The sequence below is a fragment of the Lactuca sativa genome, chromosome 3 (genome assembly GCF_002870075.4).
Source record: "Lactuca sativa cultivar Salinas chromosome 3, Lsat_Salinas_v11, whole genome shotgun sequence".
Classification (NCBI taxonomy): domain Eukaryota; kingdom Viridiplantae; phylum Streptophyta; class Magnoliopsida; order Asterales; family Asteraceae; genus Lactuca; species Lactuca sativa.
In genome coordinates this window covers 73,943,605-73,955,919 of record NC_056625.2, presented here as the reverse complement: position 1 = coordinate 73,955,919, position 12,315 = coordinate 73,943,605, and positions in this window count along the sequence as shown.

Genomic DNA, 12,315 nt, shown 5'->3' with positions numbered 1-12,315 from the left:
ATGGAGCCATGCATGAGATCTAGACCTTTGGAGGGAAAAGGAAAGAGGTTTGAGGATGTAAGGACCTTTACAGCCATGCAAAGGCTTAAAGGTTCCGACTTTATGGAATAAGAGGTTGTAAGAGAGTAATATCTGGAAGTTGAAGGAGTGTCTTAACCGTTTAAGACCAAAATCTAAGAAATGGCTGAACTGGGACTTACACTGGGCGTAACTCTCAGTACGCGCAGCGTAAGGGGTTGAGGCCCCGATTGTGGTTCGCTGTTGTACACCCCGCGTACAGAGAAGCTACGCACCGCGTAATGCCTTCTGTTGACCTTCGTTGACTTTTAGGGTTTTGGTCAACCTTTGGACTTTTGGGTCAGGGAGGGGTAAAATGGTCTTTTACCCTTCTGTGGAAATTATAGAATGGATTTAATCTAGACTTTGAGAGCCGTTATTTATTCAAGAGTATTGTTATGTGTTTAGGCGGGGGCTAGTCCAGTGTGAGTGAGTGCGAGACTATCCGAGATACCGAGGTGAGTCTTCTCACTATACTATACCTAGAAGGGTACCCATGTGCGACCGGAAGGTCTTGTATGTTATGAGAGATATGTGCTATATGCTGTTATGTGATATATATGTGTTATGTATGCTATGTATGATAAGGACCGGAAGGTCAATATGATATGGCCCGCAAGGTCAAGAGGACATGGCCCGGAAGGTTATGAGGTTACGAACCGGAAGGTTGGTACGGGTAGGACCGGAAGGTCTACCGGGATTCGGGAAGGAAGTCCCCTAAGACACTTGGACCGGAAGGTTCCATAGAGTTATGGCCTGGAAAGGCGTATGTGTTGTATGTGGTATTTTGGGGAACTCACTAAGCATTTATGCTTACAGTGTTGTGTGATGTGTTTCAGGTACCAGTGAAGATCGCCGGAACGCGCTGGCTTGATCAATACACACACATGAGGCGTTTTATATGTTATGATCTTGGGATGTGATGTTATGGATTGTTATGTGATACAATGACATTTCTATAACAATTATGTATGAAAGTGTGTTTTTAAAATGAGAAAAATTGTTTTGAAATTTACATCGTTACAAGTTGGTATTAGAGTCTTGGTTTGAGGGATTCGGGTGCAACTTCGGATGTATCCGAACTCAAACTGAGGATTTGAGAAAGTTTTTCATAAATAAACAATTTTTCTAAGAGAGTAAAGGATTTTGGAAAAAGGCAGAATGGAGCAGTGTGTACGATCAGTCAGCGCCCGAACGGTGATTTCCCAAAATACCCTTACATTATGTGTTATGAGATATGTTATGATATGATATGCATACTAGAGTAGGCTAGGTATTCATATTAGGACTATAGTGGCCTGATTTGTGATGCCTTAGCTTAGGAAGATTTCTGCTGCTTGAGAGTGAGTAGATAGCAGTGAGGAGCTTATGAGAGATCTACCGAAGGGTAGTCTATGATAACGAGGTGTAGAGTACTTGTGATCTGGGATCCAAGGAGGAGGACTTGGGGTGAATACTGATGCGTTGTGGGCGATAGTATAAGGGCCCGTACTACCGAAGACACCGTATCAGTGCGTAGTCCAAGTAAGAATCCTTAGGGTACTAGGTAACAAGTAGGGATGTGATATCGAGTGCGAGTATGCTCGAGCGGGTCTCTGATATTTTATGCTGTATTTCAGAGATACATCATGGTTGGGACATGTCACACACCTGAGAGCAGTGGTGTTAGCGAGGAGGAGATCTGCATGCTGATTCATGAGGAGGTGGTTGTTGCTATCCGAGCCGAGATTCCAGAGATGTTTGGGTCTATCAAAACCACATTGATTGAGACCTTCGATGAGCGGTACGTAGCAGTGACTGAGGCTGCGGCTGCTGCTGCTACTGCCGCCGTTGCTGCTGCCAGGCCTCAGGGAGGTGACTCATTGTTGTTTCGGGAGTTCAGCAACACGAAGCCACCATAGTTTGATGGACGCAGGATCCGATCGCTGCGATGAGATGGATTTCTGATATCGAGGGATTCTTCTATACGTGTTCTTGTCCAAAGAATTTGAGGGTACGGTTCGCGTTGAACCAGCTTCGCTTGGGAGCGAAGGATTGGTGGAAGTTCATGACAACGAGCTTCACTCTTGCAGAGATTTCTGAGGTGACCTGGGAGAGGTTCACCACCATGTTCAAAGACGAGTATGTTCCCCCTGTGGAGAGGGAGTGGTTGGCTCAGGAGTTCTTGACCCTCAAGTAGGGTACTGATTCAGTTACTGTGATTACCAGGAAGTTTCATGAGAGGGCGATGTTCTGCCCTGAGCAGGTGTCTACTGAGCAGGCACGCGTGAGCCGATATCTGAGCATTTTGAGGAGGGATATTCAGGAGTTCGTATCGAACTCAACTTACCGGACATTTTCTGAGCTTCAGGAAAATGCCCGGAAGAGGGATATTGAGTTGGAGACGCAGGCCAGGGAGGAGGCCGAGTCTCAGGGGATGGATAGGCGGCCGACACAGTCACAACCGACAGCCAAGCGGGCAAAGCCCGTCGTTTCGAGATCTGGAGGCCAGAAGGGCCGCACTTGCGGAAATTGCAGCAAGGGACACGATGGGGTTGGTCGATCTGGTGCTTGCTACAAATGTGGTAAGGAGGGACATATAGCCAAAGATTGCCCCAAGGCATTCACGGTTTGCTTTCATTGCAACTAGACGGACCATCGGAAGGCCGAGTATCCGCAGCTGCGGGGGACAGCACATGGAGCACATCAAGGATCTACCCCTACCGTTGTGTGCGCTATTGAGGTTCGGCCGGTGAAGGCCGAGGCACCGAAGGCTCACGGGAGAGCCTTCCAGTTGACAGCGAAGGAGGTTCGTCCAGCGCCGGATGTTGTGGCTGGTATGTATTTTTCATTTATTTATGATTGAGTTGAGGTGTTGTGCTTATATTATGATATGCGTAGGTACTTTTCTTGTGAATTTTGTACCTGCTTTAGTGTTATTTGACTCGGGTGTGAGTCGGTCATTTGTTTCCTTGGCATTTAGTCAGCACATCAGTATCCGACGAGAGGCATTGAGTCGACCTCTGCGAGTTTCTATAGCTGACGAGCGAGCGGTGTATGCTACAGATGTGATTCGAGGATGTATAGTTGAGATTTTCGATGTGGAGTTCCCGATAGATCTGGTCCCGATTGCGATGGGGGACGTATGTGTCATAGTGGGCATGGATTGGTTGAGCCGATTTGGAGCTGTTATAGACTGCGAGCGCCAGTTGGTGACAATACGAGACCCTAGTGGGGGAGTACTTACGGTGTACGGCGAGGGTACCCGATGCGGGTCAGCGTTTTGTTCGGCTGCCAGAGCGAGACAGAGTTTGCAGCAGGGCTGCAGCGGGTTCGTAGCCTATATGATCGACACAAGAGTGGTCGTTGAGAGGCCAAGTTCGATTGATGAGGTTCCGATAGTGTGTGAGTTCCCGTATATTTTTCCCGAGGAATTGTCAGGTGTGCCTCCCGAGAGGCAAGTAGAGTTCCGTATCGATTTGGTTCCGAGGGCAGCACCTATTGCCAATGCGCCTTATCGCCTTGCGCTGCCAGAGATGCAGGAGTTATCCTCACAGCTTCAGGAGCTACTGGGGAAAGGGTTTATTAGACCGAGTAGCTACCCTTGGGGAGCGTCGATCCTTTTTTTCAAGAAAAATGATGGTTCACACCGGATGTGCATTGATTACCAGGAGCTGAACAAGTTGACGGTCAAGAACCGTTCTCCGTTACTGAGGTTCGACGATCCGTTTGATCAGTTGTAGGGGGCGTCTTGGTTCTCCAAGATAGACTTGAGGCCGGGATATCTTCAGATTAGGGTTCGGGATGAAGATATCCAGAAGACGGCATTCAGAACTCGTTATGGGCATTACGAGTTCGTGGTGATGCCTTTTGGGCTCACCAATGCACCGGCAACGTTCATGGATCTCATGAACAGGGTGTGCAAGCCGATGCTGGATCGGTCGGTGATCGTGTTCATTGATGATATTTTGGTGTATGCGAGATCTAGAGAGCAACACGAGGAGCACTTGAGAGATTCTCGGGGTATTGAGATCGGAGAGGCTTTTTGCCAAATTCACCAAGTGTGATTTTTGGTTACGAGAGGTCCAGTTCTTGGGACACCTCGTTAACCAGGATGGGATATTGGTCGATCCGGCCAAGATTGAGGCGGTTATGAGATGGGAGGTGCCGAGATCACCCACCGAGATTAGAAGTTTTCTAGGGTTGGCCGGCTATTATCGGAGATTTATCAGGGATTTCTCGAAGATCGTCGTGCCTCTCACCAGGTTGACCCGGAAGGGTGTTGCTTTTTCATGGGGTCCGGAGCAGCAGATCTCGTTTGAGACACTTCGCCAGAGATTATGCGAAGCCCTGGTGCTAGCCCTCCCGGAAGGGATGGAGGATTTTGTAGTGTATTGTGACGCATCGATATCAGGGTTGGGTGCAGTACTTATGCAGAGGGGGCATGTGATAGCGTATGCGTCGAGGCAGCTGAAGCCTCATGAGACGAGGTATCATACCCACGATTTGGAGTTGGGGGCAGTGGTATTCGCCCTCAAGATCTGGCGTCACTACTTGTATGGGGTTCGGTGTACCATCTACATGGACCACAAGAGTTTGAAGTATTTGATGGACCAGCCCAATCTGAATATGTGGCAGAGAAGATAGATGGATGTGGTAAAGGATTATGATTGTGAGATCTTGTACCACCCGGGCAAGGCTAATGTCGTAGCTGAAGCCTTGATCCGTAGGGCGGAGAGCGCCCATATTCAGGATATTTGTATGCGATTGACAATGATGACTCCGGTGTTGGACACCATTCGGGAGGCCCAGGCAGAGGCTGTGAGACCGGAGAACCGGAAAAGGGAGCGAGTGATCGGGCAGGTGCCAGAGTTCATTACCGATAGTCATGGGCTGATGACCCTTCAGGGTCGGATTTGGGTGCCATATCCAGGTGGAGTGCGCACCACCTTGATGGAGGATGCGCATAAATCGAGATTTTCGATCCATCCCGGGGCCACTAAGATGTATTTGGATTTGAAGAAGGATTATTGGTGGCCATGTATGAAGAGAGATGTAGCATGGTTTGTTGAGAGGTACTTAACCTGTCGCAGGGTTAAGGCCGAGCACCAGCGACCGCATAGCCTTTTGTAGCCACTTGAGGTTCCCGAATGGAAATGGGAACATATTTCTATGGATTTCATCACCAAGTTGTCGAGGACCGCGAGGGGTGTTGACGCAATTTGGGTGATCGTCGCCCGACTGACGAAGAGCGCTCACTTCCTTGCTATCAGTGAGAGCTTTTCTGCTGAAAGGCTGGCAGAGTTGTATGTGACAGAGGTGGTATCGCGGCATGGAGTGCCGATCTTGATTGTATCAGATCGGGATGTATGTTTTATTTCCAGGTTCTGGAAGAAGTTCCACGAGGAGTTGGGCACGAGGCTGCATTTCAGTATCGCTTACCACCCACAGACGGACGGACAGAGTGAGCGGACGATTCAGATGCTCGAATACATGCTTCGGGCATGTGTGTTGGACTTCGGAGGGAGTTGGGACAGGTATCTGTCATTGGCTGATTTTTCTTATAACAACAGCCACCATTCGAGCCTTGGTATGCCTCCCTTTGAGTTGTTGTATGGAAGGAGGTGTCGGAATCCCATCTGTTGGGAAGAGGTAGGGCAGCGAGTGATGGGAAGCACTGAGATAGTGCTTCAGACGATAGAGCAGATACAGCAGGTCATTCAGAGATTGTTGACAGCTCAGAATCGCCAGAAAAGTTACGCGGATAGGCGACGATCCGAGCTCGAGTTTCAGGCCGGGGATTTTGTACTCCTGAAAGTGTCTCCTTGGAAAGGACTGATTCGATTCAGGAAGAGGGGCAAGTTGGGGCCCCGATATATTAGGCCGTTTAGGGTGATCACGAGGGTGGGAAGAGTAGCATATCATTTGGAGCTACCTGCGGAGTTGAGATAGATTCATGATACCTTCCACGTGTCTTAGCTGAGGAAGTGTATAGCCGACGAGTCGGCAGTGGTACTGTTGGAGGATATCCAGGTGGACGCGAGTCTGAATTATGTTGAGAGGCCGGTCACAATCTTGGATCGGAAGATCAAGGTTATGAGGAACAAGGAAGCGCCCTTGGTTCAGGTCCGGTGGCAGCATCGGAGGGGGTCCGAGCTGACTTGGGAGCCGGATTCGGAGATGCGGAAGCAGCATCCGGAGTTGTTTTCAGCATGAGACTTCGAGGGGGAAGTCTGGTTCTAGTGGGGGAGAATTGTAACATCCTGAAATTCAGGTAAAACTAATTAACTCTTCTCCTTCTCCCAAGTTGTCAAGTTAAGTCCTTTAAGTAAATGTTAGGCTTGTGAGTAGGTTGGGCGTACTCATGCACTTATTTTGGACGCCGACTCGCCAGGGTACGATGGGCGTACCCAGGGTTACGTTGGGCGTACTCAGGGTTACATTGGGCGTAGCGAGCCCAGGTGTAAACCCTAATTTGGGGCTTATGCACTATAAAAGGAATGCTATGGCCTTGACTTTAGCCTCCATTCCAGAGAGTGAAACCCTAAAAGAGTGCCCTCCTTCGTTTCTAGCTAGAGTGTTGGTATTCTAAGCTTCTAAGTGTCATTTCAAGGTGGTGGAAGAGAAGAAGAGGCTATTTTGGAGGCTAGAAGCTTGTAGGAAAGAATATCTAACGACCCGTCTCCGGTATGATGATTCCATAGTATTTAATGAGAAGTTTGCAAGAGGGACTCAGCGAGTTCATAGCCTGACTCGCCGAGTAAGGACGGGATTTCGAGCACGTGTTAGTCGGCGACTCGGCGAGTCCATATTCGGGACTCGGCGAGTCTGCCTGCCTGGAAGAAGCCCTAAATCCCCGGGTTGCTCACTATTTAATCCACCTTATAGCCCCCAATCTCGCCTCCTTCACCCTCAGAAAGGTGTGAGAAAACCTTAATCCATCCTTGAGTGATTCAAGTGTTCTTGTGTTAAATTTTGAAGGCTTGAAGAAGGAGAAGAAGAGAGGAGCAAGGAGAAGAGGTGTAGAGCAAAGATCCAAGTGCAAAACAGAGTTCTTTAAGGTATTCTTCGGATTCCCTCCCGCTTTATGCTTTAAATCTCCATTAGAACTCTTCTAGATCTAGTTTGATGCTTTTCTCAAGCCTTATGGTTGTATGGATACCCTATTATGTCAAGATATCCTTAGATCTGTTCATTTAGGAGTTGTAGAGCCCAGATCTATTGCCTTTTTGAAGTTACCTTGCATGAAAACCCTAGATCTAGCCTTTATTATGCTTTTTGAGCCATTTTAGCTTCATGGATGCATATGGGCACGTAAAGATAGAATCTTTACGTGCTAATCGAGTTAAGGGAGTCCAGATCTATAAGTTTTATACACTGGATTGAAGCAGAGTCGAATTTTGAGTTGCTGCATGCAAGCGACTCGGCGAGTCGGAAGAACGACTCGGCGAGTCGAGTCGCGAATCCCCGTTTTTCCCCTTTTAAATGATGACGAGTGGAAGCCTGCGAGTAGTAGAGTGGACTCAGTGAGTTGGAGAGCAGACTCAGTAATGGAGGGACTCGGCGAGTTGTTCATACAACTCGGCGAGTCCAAGGCAATCTTCTTAAGCTCAAGAACAACTCGTCGAGTTGTTCATATGACTCAGCGAGTCGGATGAAGATTGTCTGAGTTCTTGGATCGAGAGGGTACTCGTCGAGTCGATGCCATACTCAACGAGTAGCCATGAGTAGGGTTGAGAAGTGAGACTAGAGACTCGGCGAGTTGGCGGCCCAACTCGGCGAGTCAGGTCAACTGTGGGTTGACCTTGACCGAGAGAGTTGACTTTGACCAAGGGTAAAAGAGTCATTTTACCCCAGTGCAGTGTTTAGTATTTGATTGAGTGTGTTTATGGACTTGTAGCCAGGGAGATACCGGAGCCGCAGCAGTTAGCTTCCAGAGCCATTCACACAGCAGCCAATTCACGAGGTGAGTTTCCCTTCAGTAGGAACGGGTCTAAGGCCACAATGCCGGCCCGTTTAGCTAGCATCCAGCTTCGGACCTCAATCCGATGTACTCTTTAGTATGTTTGACGCCTTCATGGTTCATACAGGATATATGTGTTTATGCCAGTTGATATGTTTATGCTATGTTCAGTCAGCTTCGGACTCCGGTTCGATGTAGGGGACATAGATCCCAGTCAGCTTCCGACTTCGGTCCGATGTCTCAGTCTGCTTCGGACTTCGGTCTGATGTCCTAGTCAGCTTCGGACTCGGTTCGATGTAGGGGACGCAGGTCCCAGTCAGCTTCGGACTTCGGTCCGATGTCCCATTCAGCTTCGGACTTCGGTCCGATGTTCCAGTCAGCTTCGAACTTCGGTCCGATGTAGGGGGCAAGGCCCCGGTTATATGCAGTGGGCAAGGCCCAGTATGTGCTTTATATGCTTGTGTGGTATGTGGTAGTTTGGGGGAGCTCACTAAGCTTTGTGCTTACAGTTTCAGTTTTGGTTTCAGGTACTTCCGCAAGCAAAGGGAAGAGCTCGGGATGATGGCATCGCACACACCACAGCTACAGTTTTTATCCTGGGAGATGATTAGCTATCTTAGACATGTTTGATACAGTCGTGACACCGTTTTCTCACTTGTATTTTATTATGATTTTGAGATTTGCAACGTATGGTTTTGTTATAATATACTCCGTTTTATGATTTTGGTTATATTAGAAATGAAATTTTCGGGTCGTTTCAAGTTGGTATCAGAGCCCTGGTTTGAGGGATTCGGATACACCTCCGGGTGCATCTGAACTCAAACTAAGGGAAAGATAAAATGATTTTCAAAAAGAAACATGTTTTCGAATGAAATTTTGAAAATCACTTAGAAAGAAAAGAATTTTTAAACGAGATAAGGGTGTGGTGCATGCGATCAGCCGAGCTCAAGTAAGTACTCCCAAATTACCAATACAAGTTTTATTATTATGATTAATTGTTCCAGTTTCAGTAGAACAGCATGCTAGTGTAGGACTAAGGATCTAGGAGGATGCCTTATGTGCCTGCTATATGTGTTACAGCTTTATGAGAATTGCATGCTAGTATTGAGTAGACAACAGTAGGATAGCCTGTTTAGGTTATGCCTGGTAGCGCGAGCTTAGCATTGTATGCTAGAGTAGCTTCTCGTTATGAGAATAGTTTTGCCTGAGTATGTTTCCCTTACCCGAATGTTGCTTGCTTTGTGCTTTGTGGGACTCTGAGTGGTGGGAGTTAGCCATTAGGTGAATATGTCACATCACATGTGATCAGGGTTGAATAATCTCAGAGTGCTGGATTTGGCCCTATTACGCAGCTCTTGTCTGAGTCCAACCGTTGTAGGGACGAGTCTTTTACTCGAAGGATTATCCGAGCCTCATTGCATGTGATGGTATTCAGGTGGTGGCTAATCAGCATTACAAGGAGGCCTTCGGCAGCTGAGGACTGGTATGAGTGGGGTCAGCGATTTCCCTAGGGCAAGCCTAGGATGAGAGTAGCAGAGATCACTAGTAGTACAAGTGACTTGGTGGAGTCAAGGCGGTTCTTGAGGAAAGTACGGATAGATGTGGAAGGTAGTATGGGCTCGTACTACTGAAAGCAGAGGATCCGTACTCGAATCAAGGAAGGCCGAGACAAGACCAGGAAGCTAGTAGTAGTATCAATGATCCCTTGAGATATTTCAGTTTTCTGATATTGCTATGATGTGTTTCAGAATGGTGGTTTTGCGTCCGAGGACAGCAGCCGGCAGTGGACGTGCCGGGGAGGGATCAGGATCAGGCTCGGGGAAAGAGCACATGGATGAGCAGACCAGAGAGTTTCTTTCTTCAGAGATTACCCGTATCATTTTAGAGCAGACTCCTATGATCTTCGGTTCGATCAAGGAGGGTATCCTAGAGCTGATGGATGAGAGATTGGGCACCTTCCGTGCTGAGGTGGCGGCCATGATGGGGTCGCGCACACTTACCTTCAGGGAGTTCAGGGCATGTGGAGCTCCAGACTATCATGGGGCGCGGGACCCCATAGCGAGTACTAGATGGTTGGCGGATGTGGCCAACGCGTTCCGCACTAGCAGGTGTCCCGAGGGGGACAAGGTCAGATTGGCGTCCTATCTTCTGAAGGACAGGGCACGGGATTGGTGGGAGGAGGTCGGACATACCCTTGGAGATGATGCAGCATTGGATGCCATGACCTGGGCTGATTTCTCTACCAGGTTCAGGGCGGAGTTTGCACCAGTTATTGAGGTGCAGCAGTTAGCCAGAGAGTTTCAGGACCTCACCCAGACGACAGAGACCGTGGCGGAGATCACCGCCAAGTTCAGGGAGAGGGCTCTTCTTGTTCCTCAGTATGCAGCCGATGAGGAGATGAAGAAGGCCCGTTATCATGAGATGTTGCGGAGCGATATCCACCAGTTTGTGAGCCGGTCCAGCTGTAAAATGCTGGACGACATGATTGCTAGGGCTCGAGAGAGGGAGATTGATCTCGAGATGGAGTAGAAGAGGAAACCGGAGGCGGTTTCGGGTTCAGGAGGTTCGGGCAAAAAGCCCAAGGTTTCAGATCACAGGTCCAGGTCTCAGCCGAGCCACAGTCGATGTGGCAGGTGTGGGAAGATGCACGATGGGGTGTGCAAGGCAGGGAGTTCCGGCTGCTTCAAGTGCGGTCAGACTGGGCATTTGAGCAGGGATTGTACGGCCCCTGCTACTGCCGTTGCAGCATCGGATCTGATTTGCTTTCAGTACAATCAGAGGGGACATAAAAAGTCCCAGTGTCCGAGTTTAGCTGCAGCGGGGAAGGTGGCTGCACCTTCCCCTGCTACCTTGAGGATTATAGATGGCCGGCAGGGCCGAGCTGAGGCGCCAGTGGCGAAGAGTAGAGCGTTTCAGATGACAGCAGAGGAGGCGTGAGCGACTCTTGATGTGGTGACGGGTATGTATCTTCCCTTCATCTCTTTATTATTATTGATTGATTATTGCTTATGATTGTATGTTTTATATAGGGTCGTTCTCTGTGAACGACATTCCTGCTATGGTATTATTCGATTCGGGGGCTACCCGATCATTCGTATCACTTGCGCTTAGCAAGAGATTTAGCAGAGCTCCAGGGGAGCTGGATTGTCCACTAGAGGTTGAGATAGCAGATGACAGGACTGTGAGGGTCGACAGAGTGCATAGAGGGTGTTCTCTTCAGTTGTTTGATGAGCAGTTTTCGGTGGACCTGGTTCCTATTCCCCTGCGAGGGAATAAGGTTATTGTGGGCATGGATTGGCTAAGCCCCGATGGGGCGGTGATTGATTGTGAGCTTCAGCCAGTGAGGGTTCGCACTCCCAGTGGGGGAGAGTTAGTGATTCAGGGCGAAAGGCCACAGCGCGGACCGACCTTTTGTTCCGCCGCAAGGGCGAGGCGCTATTTTCAACAGGGTTGCGCTGGTTATGTAGCTTATGTCTTGGATGACCGGGAGAAGGGCAAGACGACAGTTGATGATGTTCCGATAGTGCGAGACTTTCCGGATGTATTTCCCGAGGATTTACCGGGAATACCTCCTGAGAGGCAGGTTGAGTTTAGGATCGACCTGATTCCTAGTGCGGCTCCGATAGCCAAGGCACCGTATCGCCTAGCTCCCCCTGAGATGCAGGATTGTCTACGCAGCTGCAGGAGCTGCTAGACAAGGGTTTCATTCGGCCGAGCAGTTCGCCTTGGGGAGCGCCGATCCTGTTTGTGAGGAAGAAGGATGGGTCGCATCGTATGTGTATAGATTATCGGGAGTTGAATAAGGTGACGGTGAAGAACCGTTACCCACTTCCGAGGATAGATGATTTGTTTGACCAGCTTCAGGGAGCGTCTTGGTTCTCCAAGATGGATCTACGCTCCGGGTATCATCAGATGCAGGTTAGGGATGAGGATGTGCAGAAGACTGCTTTCAGGACCAGGTATGGTCATTATGAGTTTGTGGTGATGCCATTTGGGCTCACCAATGCCCCAGCCGCGTTCATGGATCTCATGAACCGCGTGTGCAGGCCGATGCTGGATCCGTCAGTGATAGTATTCATAGATGATATCTTGGTATATTCCAAGACGCAGGAGCAGCACGAGGAGCACCTGAGGGAGGTGCTGGAAGTTTTGAGGAAAGAGAGACTTTTCGCAAAGTTCTCCAAGTGTGAGTTCTGGTTGAGCGAGGTGCAGTTCCTTGGTCACCTCGTCAACCAGAAGGGTATTTTGGTGGATCCGGCCAAGATAGAGGCCGTGATGCAGTGGGAGGTCCCGAAGTCTCCATCTGAGATTCGGAG